The sequence below is a fragment of the Chiloscyllium plagiosum genome, unplaced genomic scaffold (genome assembly GCF_037043375.1).
Source record: "Chiloscyllium plagiosum isolate Xiang-an unplaced genomic scaffold, Cpla_swu_hap1 HiC_scaffold_9, whole genome shotgun sequence".
NCBI classification, from domain to species: Eukaryota; Metazoa; Chordata; class Chondrichthyes; order Orectolobiformes; family Hemiscylliidae; genus Chiloscyllium; species Chiloscyllium plagiosum.
The window spans coordinates 12542469-12555511 of record NW_028270147.1 but is presented as its reverse complement, the minus strand read 5'-3'; positions in this window follow the sequence as shown (position 1 = coordinate 12555511).

Below are 13043 nucleotides of genomic sequence, written 5' to 3'. Positions count from 1 at the left end.
ATGCCTTCTCTGCATCTAGAGAAATCACCAATCCCTGTATTGACTGTCATTGACACACTTGAATTACATTAAACAGCATCCACACATTATTAGAGGAACTGTGGATCTTTATGAAGCCCTTTTGGTCCTCTTTAACAATAGAAGGTAACATAGTCTCCAGCCTTAACACAACAGTCTTAGAGAGGATTTTGAAGTTGACATTTAAGAGTGAAATGGGCCTGTATAAAGCACAGTCCTCCAGGACCTTCCCTTTTAAAGAATAAGCGAAATATTGGCCTCTCTTAGAGATGGCAGGAGACGATCACAACTGCTCGATTACGGATTTCATCTCATCCATGAATAAGAGATTAACTAGGGGACATCTCGACTGCTAGGTGCCAACGTCAAGCCAACTCGACTCCGAATTCCCCTGTACCCAGTCCCCCAAATACGCTAACAGGGCACTTATTTGATATCTCCTCAAGTCCGGAAGATCCATCCCTCCCTCACCCTGCAAAAGCTGCAATTTAGTAAATTTAATTAGGGGGAGCCTGCGACACCAAATGAAGGACCCTAGCCAGCCATTGAGCCTCCGTAACACTGGTCTGGGTAGCAACAATGGGAGCATTCTCATGGGGTACAACAGGCCAGGAAGAACTTTCATCTTAATCAGGGCTATTTGGTCTAACCATGATAATGAATCCCTCCACTGCGGCAAATCTTGTTTTATCGTCTCCAGTAATTGTACATGGTTAGCTTTATATAGCTGGTGGAAGGCAGGAGGAATAAAAATTCCCAAATACGGAAAACCTTTTGACAACCATCTAAACTGGAACTGAATTCCATCCTTCAGATCAGGCAGCTCCATTAATCCCACAACCCCCCCCCCCACCCCCCAGCATGGCTTCTGATTTTGTGAAATTGATCCTGCATACCGAAAAACTGCCAAATAAATAATTTTCTGAATAAATTAAGGAACAAGCTCCTCCGGATTGGCCAAGAACAAAAGGACATCATCAGTATATAAGGTGATCTTATGCTTCCCCATTCCCACCCTTGGCGCCATTATTTCAGGATCCCTCCTGATAGCCTCAGCTAACGCTCAATTACCAAGGTAAATAACAGTGGTGAAAGAGAACACCCCTGTCAACTACCTCTCCCAATATTAAAGTTATCCAAAATGGTACTGTTTGTAATGACTGCCGTCTTAGGATCATTATACAATATGGCAAAGGGTCCCCCCAGACCAAAGCGCAGGAGCCCAAACAGGTATGGCCATTCTATCCAGTCAAATGCCTTTTCTGTGTGTCGGGAGACCACCACATCCGGAATCAATCTTTGCTGGCATACCTGCTCTATCTTCAATACCCTCCGGATATTGTTGGAGGAGCTACGGTCCTTGGTAAAACCTGTCTGATCTTATTTTACAACAGAAGGTAATACCTTTTCCAACCTCAGGCCCAGCACCTTTGACAGAATTTTAACGTCTACGTTAAAGTCTATGAAGCACATTCTTCAGGGTCTTTCCCCTTCTTTAAAATGAGGGAGATATTAGCCTCCTTAAGAGAGAGTGGAAGACAATCCTGTGTATGTGAATAGCTATACATCCCTAGAAGTGACTCCACCAACACATTTATGAATTCCTTATAAAACTTACTCAGGAATCCATCTGACCCTGGAGCTTTGCCACTCTGGAGATGCTTTATTGCTTCCTGCACCTCTGATATTATCATAGACACTTCTAACAGGGAGACCTGTTCTGTGTTTATACTGGGGAGGTCCAGGTTCTCAAAAAAGGACTGCATTCTTCCTGCACTGTCTTTGTCGCCCTTTGACCGATATAACAGTGCGAAGTATTCCCTAAGTCTAACAATCATGTGTGTGCAATGAGTCGAGAGCAGCCCGGAGGGCTGTGATCCGCAGCAGCTTGACCAATGAAGGCCTATTATAATTTGTTTCCTCAGCTACCTTCAGCCGGGCCTCCAGCATCCATTGCTGCTCCTCCCTCTGCCTCCTTCTCGTGGTTGCATATGAAATGATCAGGCCTTGTAAATATGACTTAGTGACCTCCCAAAGTATTGCGGGATTACAGGCCTACCAGAGCTGATATCCCAGAAGGCCCTGAAATCTCTTGTAATGTACTCAGTTAATTTGCTATCCCTTAACAGGAATGGGCCCATGTGCCAGTTCCGTGCATCCATTCCACCACCCTTGATTTTAACATTTAAATACACTGGCCATGGTCTGAGGCAGCTATATTCCCAATTTTGCATGCCAATGTTCTGTCCAAACAAACCGACAGCATAGGGAACATGTCGACTCACGTGTGGCACTTGTGTGGGTTGGAATAAAAAGTAAAGTCTCTTCCATTAGGGTGGAAATGCCTCCACACATCCACTAATCCCAACTCCTCACACGAGTCCACCAACTGTCTAGATTGCTGGGCCTCGTGGCACCCTGTCTACCCCAGGCCATTAGGCGGTTAAAATCCCTTCCTATGACCATGTGGCGCATCCCAAGATTCATTAATTTAGCAACCGTATCAATTGGAAATTTAAGAGAGTGCACTGGGAGACAATCAACTATCAGGGCGCCATATCTTTCTCCGTGTATTAGAACTTTAAGACTGATGAACCGTCCATGTTTGCCCTAAATTTGCTCAGTTACCTGGAATGGGAGGCTCCTTCTCACCAGTATAGCCAGTCCTCTACACTTGGAGCTAAAGGAGGCGAAGAATACCCTGTCATATACCCCCTGCTGCAGCTTTAGATGTTCCTTATCAGTTTAATGCATCTCTTGCAGCAGGGCGATGTCAACCCTTTCCTTCCTAAGGCCTGACAGCACCTTCTTTCTTTTAATGGGGGAATGGCTGCCTTTTACATTCCAGGTGCACCACCTGAACTAATCTCTAGCCATGGTCATCCAGGGCAGCCCATGGTTTCCCAAGAGGAGGAAGCTTCTCTGAGGTGTGGCAAGCAACAAAGACATTGACACTATAAAGTCTAAAAAAACTATTCCTATAAAAACTACTACAACTAAAAGACTAACCACTACATTTAACTTAAACAAACACCCAAATAAACCCCAATTCACTAGAGATCTCCCCCCTCGCCCATAGGGGACAATCCTTCCAATCCTTGCTACCACCCTGACTCCTTCCAGCTGAGACCACACCAGACAATAAAGAAAACATGTTATTTACATTCTGAGAGTTAACAATGGATGTCCACCCTCACCTCCACACCTCTTCTCCGTTCATCTTAACCACAGGTATAGTCACCCCCAATCCAAATAAAAAGGACAGCAGGAAAAAACCCCAGACAATAACCAACCAACCAAAATGATAAATAAATCAGGTTTTACACTAAGGCAGCACAAAAGCTATGAAACCGATAACCATAAAAAAGGGAGAGAGGAGCAAAAGAAGGGCAGAAAAAGTAAAGAAAAACTGTACCATTGTCCGCATCGGTGCCCCTTCCCCTCCGCCCCACCCCCACACCACTCCTGACCTGAGTCCTTTATTTAAAAGTCCAGCAGGTTTAATTGGAAGCACTAGCTTTCGGAGTGCTGCTCCTTCATCAGGTGGTTGTGGTTATTTCAAAGAATTCACAAAGGCCTTTGCTTTTTCTGCTGAATTAACATGAAATACTGCCCCTCTGTGAGTGAAACTCAACACGGTGGGTACCTCAAGGAATGTTGAATGTTCAGATTCCTGAATTTTCTCTTCATCAAATGCCTTTCTCTTCTTAACTATGGCTCCTGAAAAGTCTTGAAAAACCATTATTCTGGAGCCTTTGTATATTAAAGCCTATGAATCTCTTCCCAGTCTTCTTGCTGTTTCAATCACTAACCATTTTTGTTTATAATGCTGGAGTTGCACTATGACCGGGCGGGGGCGCGGGTCTGGCCCGGATCTGCGCATTAAAACCCGGGGGGCTCGCTCTACACTCACCAGGCCCAACTCCAACTCCAGCCCCAGTAACTTCGGGAATCGAACAAGGTCCTTGACTTCCTCACACTCCAGGAGACCCACAAGCCTTAAGCTTTTTCTTCTTCTTTTGTTTTCCAGATTGTCCACTTGTTCCTGGAGAACCCGAAACTGGTCTTCCAGTGTTCGGATCCTTCCTCCCAGGACCTCTGCCATGGTCTCCGATGCTGCGGTCCTCTGTTCCACTGCTTCTACTCTTCGGTCCCATGTTTGAATCTCCAGCTTGTGTTTTTTCAGCATGGCAGACATTGGCTCCACCGGTGCCTCAATCTTTTCATCGAGTTTGGCAAACTCCAAGACTAAATGCTGCTGGCCCATTAAATCGAAAAGGGGCTGCTCTGGGAGTTTGAGCAATGGCTGCAGGCACCCCTGATGCAGTCGGGGAGTGCCCTGTTTGCTGTACTCCTTTCGAACCTTTTCCTTTATTCTCCTTCATCCTGATCTTGGAGCTGTCAAACCACAATTTTAGCAGCTCCAGATGTTCGGTAACTTTATATCATTGATTTTTCTCCGAGGGGTGGTTAATGAGTGGGGGTGGAGGGTGGGTCCATCTTGCGAGCGGGGTATGGCACAGACCACTCAAACCACCGCCATCTTAGATCCATCCCGTGTGTATCTTTAACACAGTCTAGTAACTTAAATGGGAGATTCCTCCTAACCAGCATAGCTACTCCCCTACTTCTGGTATTAAAAGATGAAAAGTAAACTCAATCAAAGCCATTCTGCTGTAGTTTCAAATGCTCCCTATCATCCAAGTGTTTGGCTGAACTGGTCCTCACCCTTAACAATTTCTCCTTCGAATCCTCCCACTTCCTCCAGACCAAAGGGGTAGCCATGAGCACCCGTATGGGTCCCAGCTATGCCTGTCTCTTTGTTGGCTACATAGAACAGTCCATCTTCCGTAATTACACCAGCACCACTCCCCACCTCTTCCTCCGCTACATTGATGACTGCATTGGCGCCACCTCATGCTCCCGCGAGGAGGTTGAGCAATTCATCAACTTCACCAACACATTCCACCCTGACCTTAAATTTACTTGGACCATCTCTGACATCTCTCTCCCCTTCCTGGACCTCTCCATCTCCATTAATGACGACCGACTTGACACCAACACTTTTTACAAACCCACCAACAGCTACCTGGATTACACCTCTTCCCACCCTACCTCCTGCAAAAATGCCATCCCGTATTCCCAATTCCTCCACCTCTGCCGTATCTGCTCCCAGGAGGACCAGTTTCACCACAGAACACACCAGATGGCCTCCTTCTTTAGAGACCACAATTTCCCTTCCCACGTGGTTAAAGATGCCCTCCAACGCATCTTATCCACATCCCGCACCTCCGCCCTCAGACCCCACCCCTCCAACTGTAACAAGGACAGAATGCCCCTGGTGCACACCTTCCACCCTACCAACCTTCGCATAAACCAAATCATCCGCCAACATTTCCGCCACCTCCAAACAGACGCCACCACCAGGGATATATTTCCCTCCCCACCCCTTTCCACCTCCCGCAAAGACCGTTCCCTTCCATGACTACCTGGTCAGGTCCATGCCCCCCTACAACCCACCCTCCGATCCTGGCGCCATCCCCTGCCACCGCAGGAACTGCAAAACCTGCGCCCACACCTCCTCCCTCACCTCCATCCAAGGCCCTAAAGGAGCCTTCTACATCCATCAAAGTTTTACCTGCACATCCACTAATATCATTTATTGTATCCGTTGCTCCCGATGTGGTCTCCTCTACATTGGGGAGACTGGGCGCCTCCCAGCAGAGCGCTTTAGGAAACCCGCACCAATCAACCGCACCGCCCTGTGGCCCAACATTTCAACTCCCCCTCCCACTCTGCCGAGGACATGGAGGTCCTGGGCCTCCTTCACCGCCGCTCCCTCACCACCCGATGCCTGGAGGAAGAATGCCTCATCTTCTGCCTCGGAACAGTTCAACCCCAGGGCATCAATGTGGACTTCAACAGTTTCCTCATTTCCCCTTCCCCCACCTCACCCTAGTTCCAAACTTCCAGCTCAGCACTGTCCCCATGACTTGCCCTACCTGCCTATCTTCTTTTCCACCTATCCACTCCACCCTCCTCCCCGACCTATCACCTTCATCCTCTCCCCCACTCACCTATTGTACTCTATGTTACTTTCTCCCCACCCCCACCCTCCTCTCACTTATCTCTCCACTCTTCAGGCTTTCTGTCTGTATTCCTGATGAAGGGCTTTTGCCCGAAATGTCGATTTTACTGCTCCTCGGATGCTGCCTGAACTGCTATGCTTTTCCAGCACCACTCTAATCTAGACTCTGGTTTCCAGCATCTGCATTTTTTACCTATCATCCAAGTGTGTCTCCTGCAACAAAGCAATATCCACTGTTTCCTTTCTAAGACTCGAAAGTACCTTCTTCCTCTTAAGTTGTGAGTGACTTCCCTTGATGTTCCAGGTACACTATTTAATGAAGTCATTAGCCATAACCCTCTGCAGTAACATTTAGATTCCAGAGAGGAGGAACTTGAACCACAAATCGCAGAGCCTTAGTGTCACAAGCTCCAGCGAACTTAAAAACCACATAAACTAAAACTATTACAGTTAACAAACCTACAAAGCTATCAAAGATTATATACAACAAAAACCAAAAAACAAACCAACATATAAAGTGCCAATGGTGCTGAATAGGTGTACTCACCCCCTGCTCAAGGGAGTCATCTACACATCCCAAAATCCAACTTTCCACCCTGCTGCCAACACTACAGCCAGGGCATTTAAATACCAGGCATAAACTGCCCGTAAGTAGGCATCATCTCTCCACGCTTCAGGGTCTCTGCCTTTATTCCTGATGAAGGGCTTTTGCCCGAAACGTTGATTTCGAAGCTCCTCGGATGCTGCCTGAATTGCTGTGCTCTTCCAGCACCACTAATCCAGAATCTGGTTTCCAGCATCTGCAGTCATTGTTTTTACTTCGTTGATTTTAACCCTACTGCGAATCCTCTTGCAAGGATGCCTGCCTTGAAGAAGTTTTCCTCCTCTCTCTACAAGAATCTCAGGGAGTCTCTCTCCCACTGCAACTCCCAGGTCATTTCCTCTGCCCTGAAGGTCTTCAACCATGTCCTGAAACAAACCCGCAACAGCTTCCTCATTTCCCCTTCCCCCACCTCATCCTAGTTTCTAACCTCCAGCAAAACTGTCCCCTTGACTTGTCCGGACTTGTTCGACCTGCCTAGCTCCCTTTCCACCTATCCACTCCACCCTTTCCTCCCTGACCTATCACCTTCATCTCCTCCCCCACTGACCTATTGTACTCTATGCTACTCTATCCACACCCTCCTCCAGCTTATCTCTCCACGTTTCAGGCTCACTGCCTTTATTCCTGATGAAGGGCTTTTGCCCGAAACGTCGATTTCGAAGCTCCTCGGATGCTGCCTGAATTGCTGTGCTCTTCCAGCACCAATGATCCAGAATCCAGCCATCCCAACCATTTTCCCTCCTCCTGGCTAGAGCCGCACTACAAACACAAGCAGCAAAGAAAGAAAATACACAATGTGAATAAAGGAATTTTGATAAAAAAGTACCCCACCCATCCATTGATGTAACTTAATTTAGAATTTGAAAGTGCACATTTAACCGCCGCCAAACATAGTTTAGACCAAATTATTACCAATAAAAAAGGATAGGAAAAGAAACCTGACTTCCTCTTTCCTTTAAAAGAAAAACAGAGACATACCCAAACAACACTACTATTTGTACATACTAAATTGTTCAAATTAAGTTAATTTGTCCACAAAGTCTCTTGCCTTCTCTGACATTTCAAAAAGATGTACAGATCCATCTAAGGTGATCTGAAGCACTGCCGGCTACCTCAGAGAGTACTGGATCCCGAGCTCCCTCAGCCTTCTCTTGATACTGTCATAGTATTTTCTTTTCAGGATCACCGCCGCTGAGAAGTCCTGGAGGAACATGATCTTAGAGCCCTCGTAAACTAGTGCCTTTGGATGCTTCCCTTGGTTTCTGGAAGCTTCCATCATTCGTTCCTTATCTCTATAATGATGAAACTTCACCGAGATAGGACGAGGACGTTGGTCCAGACCTGACCTCCTCGCTGTGACCCGGTGAGTCCTCTCGATCTTCAAGCCTCTCATTCCAGCCTCCAAGTTAAGGAATTTTGGCAACCAGTCCTCTATAAATTACGCCGGCCGCTCATCTTGCTTACCCTCTGGCAGACCGACAATCCGAATATTTTTTCTCCTGCCCCTGTTCTCGAGGTCATCGACTTGGTCAAGCAAATTATGGGCCTGTGTCTCCAGGGCCTGGATCCTATCCTTGGAGGAACCAGTATCAGCTTCGACCACTGTGACTGTGTTCTATTTCATCCATCCTTTTCTCCAGGTCTCCCAGCTGCTGTTCATGCTTCTGCAGCATGAGAGAAATCGGGGCCAGCTTCTCCTCTGTCTGCTTACCCAACATCTCGCGAGATTTCGTGAGCTCCTTCACCAGGGCCTGGTAAGAAATCGAGTCTGAGGATGCTGCAGACTGGGCTGTGGGCCTGGCACTGGATGCTCCTCCTCCCTTCCTTGGCATCCCTAGACAGCAAAGAGGTTGCTTTTTAACAGTTTCCTGGGACTCCACAACCTTTTCAGAGTCTCAGGCTATGACAGTGATCCGGGTAAGGTGGGCTAGGACTTTGTCCTGCTTACACTGCGATGTGGAACTCTACAACGTGATCTTCCTAGATCGCTGCCATATTGGATCCCCCCACCCAGAATCCAGTTAACTCTGATTTCTCTTCACAGCTGTTGCCAGACCTGCTGAGCTTTTCTAAAAATTTCTGTTTTTGCTTCCATCCATTTATTCAGTGTACACTTCCCACTGCCAACATAATCAAAGGTCCTTCCCACCCCAGTTACCCCTTCTATCGGGCACAAAGTGTAAAAACACACACCAACAGATTCAAGAGCAGCTTCTTCCTTGCTTTTATCAGACTTATGAATGGACCTCTCATATATTAGAGTTGACCTCTCCCTGCACCTTCTCTGTAGCTGTAACGCAATATTTTGCAATCTGTTTTATTCCCCTGATTTGTCTGGTTAGCACTCAAATCAATATTTTTCTCTGTATCTCGATACATGCGGCAATAATAAATCAAATCAAAAATAAAAGCTTGTGCCTGGGGTGTTGCATATTGCTATTGGTTGAAGATTAGCTGGCAAACAGGAAGGAGGGAGTAAGCCCAAATAGGTATTCTATAGGTTCCTAAGATATAATGAATGATGTGCCAGGAGGATCAGTTCGGGGTCAACTGTTTACAATTTCTACAACTTACTGAAGTGTGTAGGGAAGGAAAGAACAAATTACTGCAGATGCTGGAATCTGTACAGAAAACAAGGAATGCTGTAGATCACAGCAGCTCAGGCAGCATCCATGGTTAGGGAGCAAGCTAATGTTTTGAGTCTAGATGATTCTTTATTAGCGCTGATGCAGAGTCAGCTAACCCGAAACGTTAGCTTGCTTTCTCTCAATGGATGCTGCCTGATGGAAAGGAAGATGTAGTTACCCAATTTGCTGACAGCGCAGAGATAGTTAGGAGTTGTGATTAGGAAGATGTCTACAGGCTAAGTGAGAGGGCAAAGATGCAGAAAATAGATTATAATGTGGGAAAATGTGAATACATTTGGCAGTAGGAATTAAAAAAATGGCATATTATCTAAATGGTGAGAGATTGCTGAACTCTAAGGTACGGATGGATCTCGGTATCCTCATGAAGGAATTGCAAAAGGCTAGAGTACATACATGGTAGGTAATGAAGAAATGTTAATAATTTCTTTTAGTCATTTAGAAGCAGGGATCTCTTGAATATTTCTAAATAGTTCAGTTAAGAAAGGTTGAGTGTCCTTCCTGATTTAGTTTGAAGTACCCTTGATCAATAGGGGATAATAAATTCAGAGACAGTGTGTCATTTTCCAAATTTCGTCTGACAAGGGAAACAGTGTTATTGCTTAGTTGTGTTCCTGCTGTTTCAGGAGGCAGTGAGAGTTAGATTCTGGCACTGAGCAGCAGGATTTGCCAAGATTCCATTTGCAACACAGGAAGCAAATTTTTGTTGCAATGTGCAGGAATATCTATCTTGTGATTCCCTTTGGAATTAACTGCAGGTGCTTTATGCTCAGCTGGCCACCTACTTAGATCCGAATTTGTCCTTTACATAATGTAACATTTATTAGACATTATAGATTGGAGGCCATTCAGCCCATTATGGGGAAAGCCAGCCTTTTCTTTATTAAAACAAGACTGTTCCTTTCAGATAATCAATATGGCATAACACAACCTTTCTCAGAAGTTAGTGTTGGCTTCTTCCTCTCTGCTTTTTTCATAATACAATTCTGTCTTTGATGCTAACAGAAGTACCAGTGGGTCTGACAATCTGAGATATTACTCCACAAGGGAGTGTTCACTGGCCTTCCTCTCTTCCTGCTGCCACTACCATGCTCATCAGTGACCACCCAACTTGGATGCCCTCTTCAGGAAAGGTTGGGGTGGTGGAGGTGAGAGGTGATGTGTTAATTTGAAGAGGAGTTGGGAACTGTGACCCTGATCCTTACTGTTTAAAGTCCTAGAGTTTTTGCAGCACCCAAAAGACACCCTTTGGTCCATCCTGTCCACCTGACCATCATTAAGCACCAATTTATTAAAATCCAACTTTCCCCTAACTATGTTTGCTGTCGTGATGCAAATGTTCATTTTTAAACACTTTTGTTAATGTTGTGATGGCTCCTATCTCTACCACTCTTTCAGGTTGTCAGTGCAGATCCCCAGCACCCTCTGGTTAAAGAAACTGTCCTTACCTTCTCTCTGAACTCCCTGCCCCTTACCTTAAATCTATGGGTACTGACCCCTCTACTGAGGGGAATTATTTATTCCTATCTACCCTATCTATGCCTTTATAAATCTGTAGATCTCAATTAGGCTCCACCTCAGCATTGAAAAGAACCCCAGCTTATCTGAACTCTGTTTATAGCTGAACCACTCAACATCCTGATGAATCTCTTTTGCACCTTCTTTAGTGTCATCACTTCCATCCCATGTGATGTGGTGGAATTGAACTGCACACAGTACATCAGGTGCAGCCAAACTAATATTATGCACAGTTTTTATTTATTTCATTGAGATTTGTGTGTTGCTGGATAGGCCAGGATTTATTGCCTATCTCTAATCACCTAGAGGACAGAGTCAACCACATTGATGTGGGTCTGGAGTCACATGTAGGCCAGACCAAGTAAGGATGGCAGTTTCCTTCCCTAAGGTATATTAGTGAACCAGATAGGATCAATCATAAGCTCTTCGCTCTTGCCTTCATAGCCTTCATTAACGAAGGGAGGATTCCATTTACCTTCTGAACTAACCATTGCCCCACTGCCTTCAATGATATCCACTACTTTGATCCTTTGTACTTCCATGGGTCCTATCATTCATTGTGTACTCTCCTGCCTTATCAGTTCTCCAAAGATGCATCATTTCACACTTGACAGGATTAAATTCCATTTGCTCTGTTCAGGCAACTTGTATTGTCCTGTGGTCGAAGACTTTCCTCCTCACTAGTTACCACAACATTAATTTTCATGTCATCTAAGAACCTACTGATTATACCTCCAATGTTCATAGCCAGATCATTAAGGTACGCTACAAATAGCACCAAACCCTGAAGTATGCTACTGGACACAGGCTTCCAGTCACAAAAATACCCTTCGACTGCAGTGGGCTGTGATTTGACTGTCCAACAACAACCTTTTCCATCCCATCTAGAGACTGTCTCAAAGATGTGGAGGCAAATGTTTATTTTGTTTGCCACACCTAACAGAACATCTAAGCAGTTTGGAAGCCAGGACAGATACATTCCGAGCATGAGAATGTTATTCTTTGTCCTGCTTGCTCCATATTTTGAAAGAATTGGTTGCATCCCAGATTTCATGGAATTTCCCCACTACCCTCCATCACATTGCAGGCCAATTGTTATTGGGTCAACATATTTGGCCTGTGTGGAAATCTGAATTCGACTGGCTTATTTTCCATAAGGTAATGATTGTTCTCCTCTGGCTGGGGGATCAAAAGGATGCAACCTTAAAATTAGACATAAGAAATTTAGTGAAATGGAGACTCGTACAAATCCGAAACTATCCCATTAAACAGGCTGTGGGCACTGGAAAAACTGGAACAATTTTTTTTAAACTTTCTTAATGGTATAAAGGACATCAAGGAGTTCAGGTACAAATGGTCCAATTGAACTGTAGAATAGTATCTGAATGACTTAGTTCCCTTCCTGTGTTCAATGAAGTAAGCCACAGCAAGGGGCAGCTAACAATGGCAAGAGTGGGTTATGGCTCACTAAACTATAGCGGTAACCGGGAGCATGATTTAAGTTAAAAACTTAGAGGGGAATGCTTTAACCCTGGGTGACTTCAATCGAAGTACAGACTGGGTAAATCTAATGATCACCAATGCTGTGGAGGAAGAATTCATGGAAAGTGTTCAAGACTAACCCTAGACCCTCCAATCCTTAGGACCTGATGATCTTCATCCTGGAGTAGCTACAGAGACAGTGAATGCATTGGTGATTATCTTTCAAAATTCTATTAATGTAGCAATGGTGCCTGTAGATTGGAAGATTGTAAATGGATCCCACTATTCAAGAAAGGGATGAGAGAGCGAGAAACTGAGAACTACAGACCTATTGTCCTTACACCATGAGAAGGGGAAATAATAGAATTTACTGAAAACAATGTGATTACTGGACTGGAAATAAATGCCTGATTGGCAGACATTTATCATGAATTTATAAAGGGAAAATTACGTTTGACAAAGCTGTCATAGTTTTTTGAAGATGTTACAAGCAGAGCTAATAAGGGAGAACCAGTGGCTGTGATGTGTTTGGAATTTCAAAAGGCTTTTGTTCATATTCCACACAGGAGGTTACTAAACAGGTCAAGGTGCCTGAGATTGGTGGGCAATGTGTTAGTGTGGATTGAGGATGGGTTAACAGGCAGAAAACTAAGAGTAGAAATAAATGGGTCATCCTCTAGTAAACAGA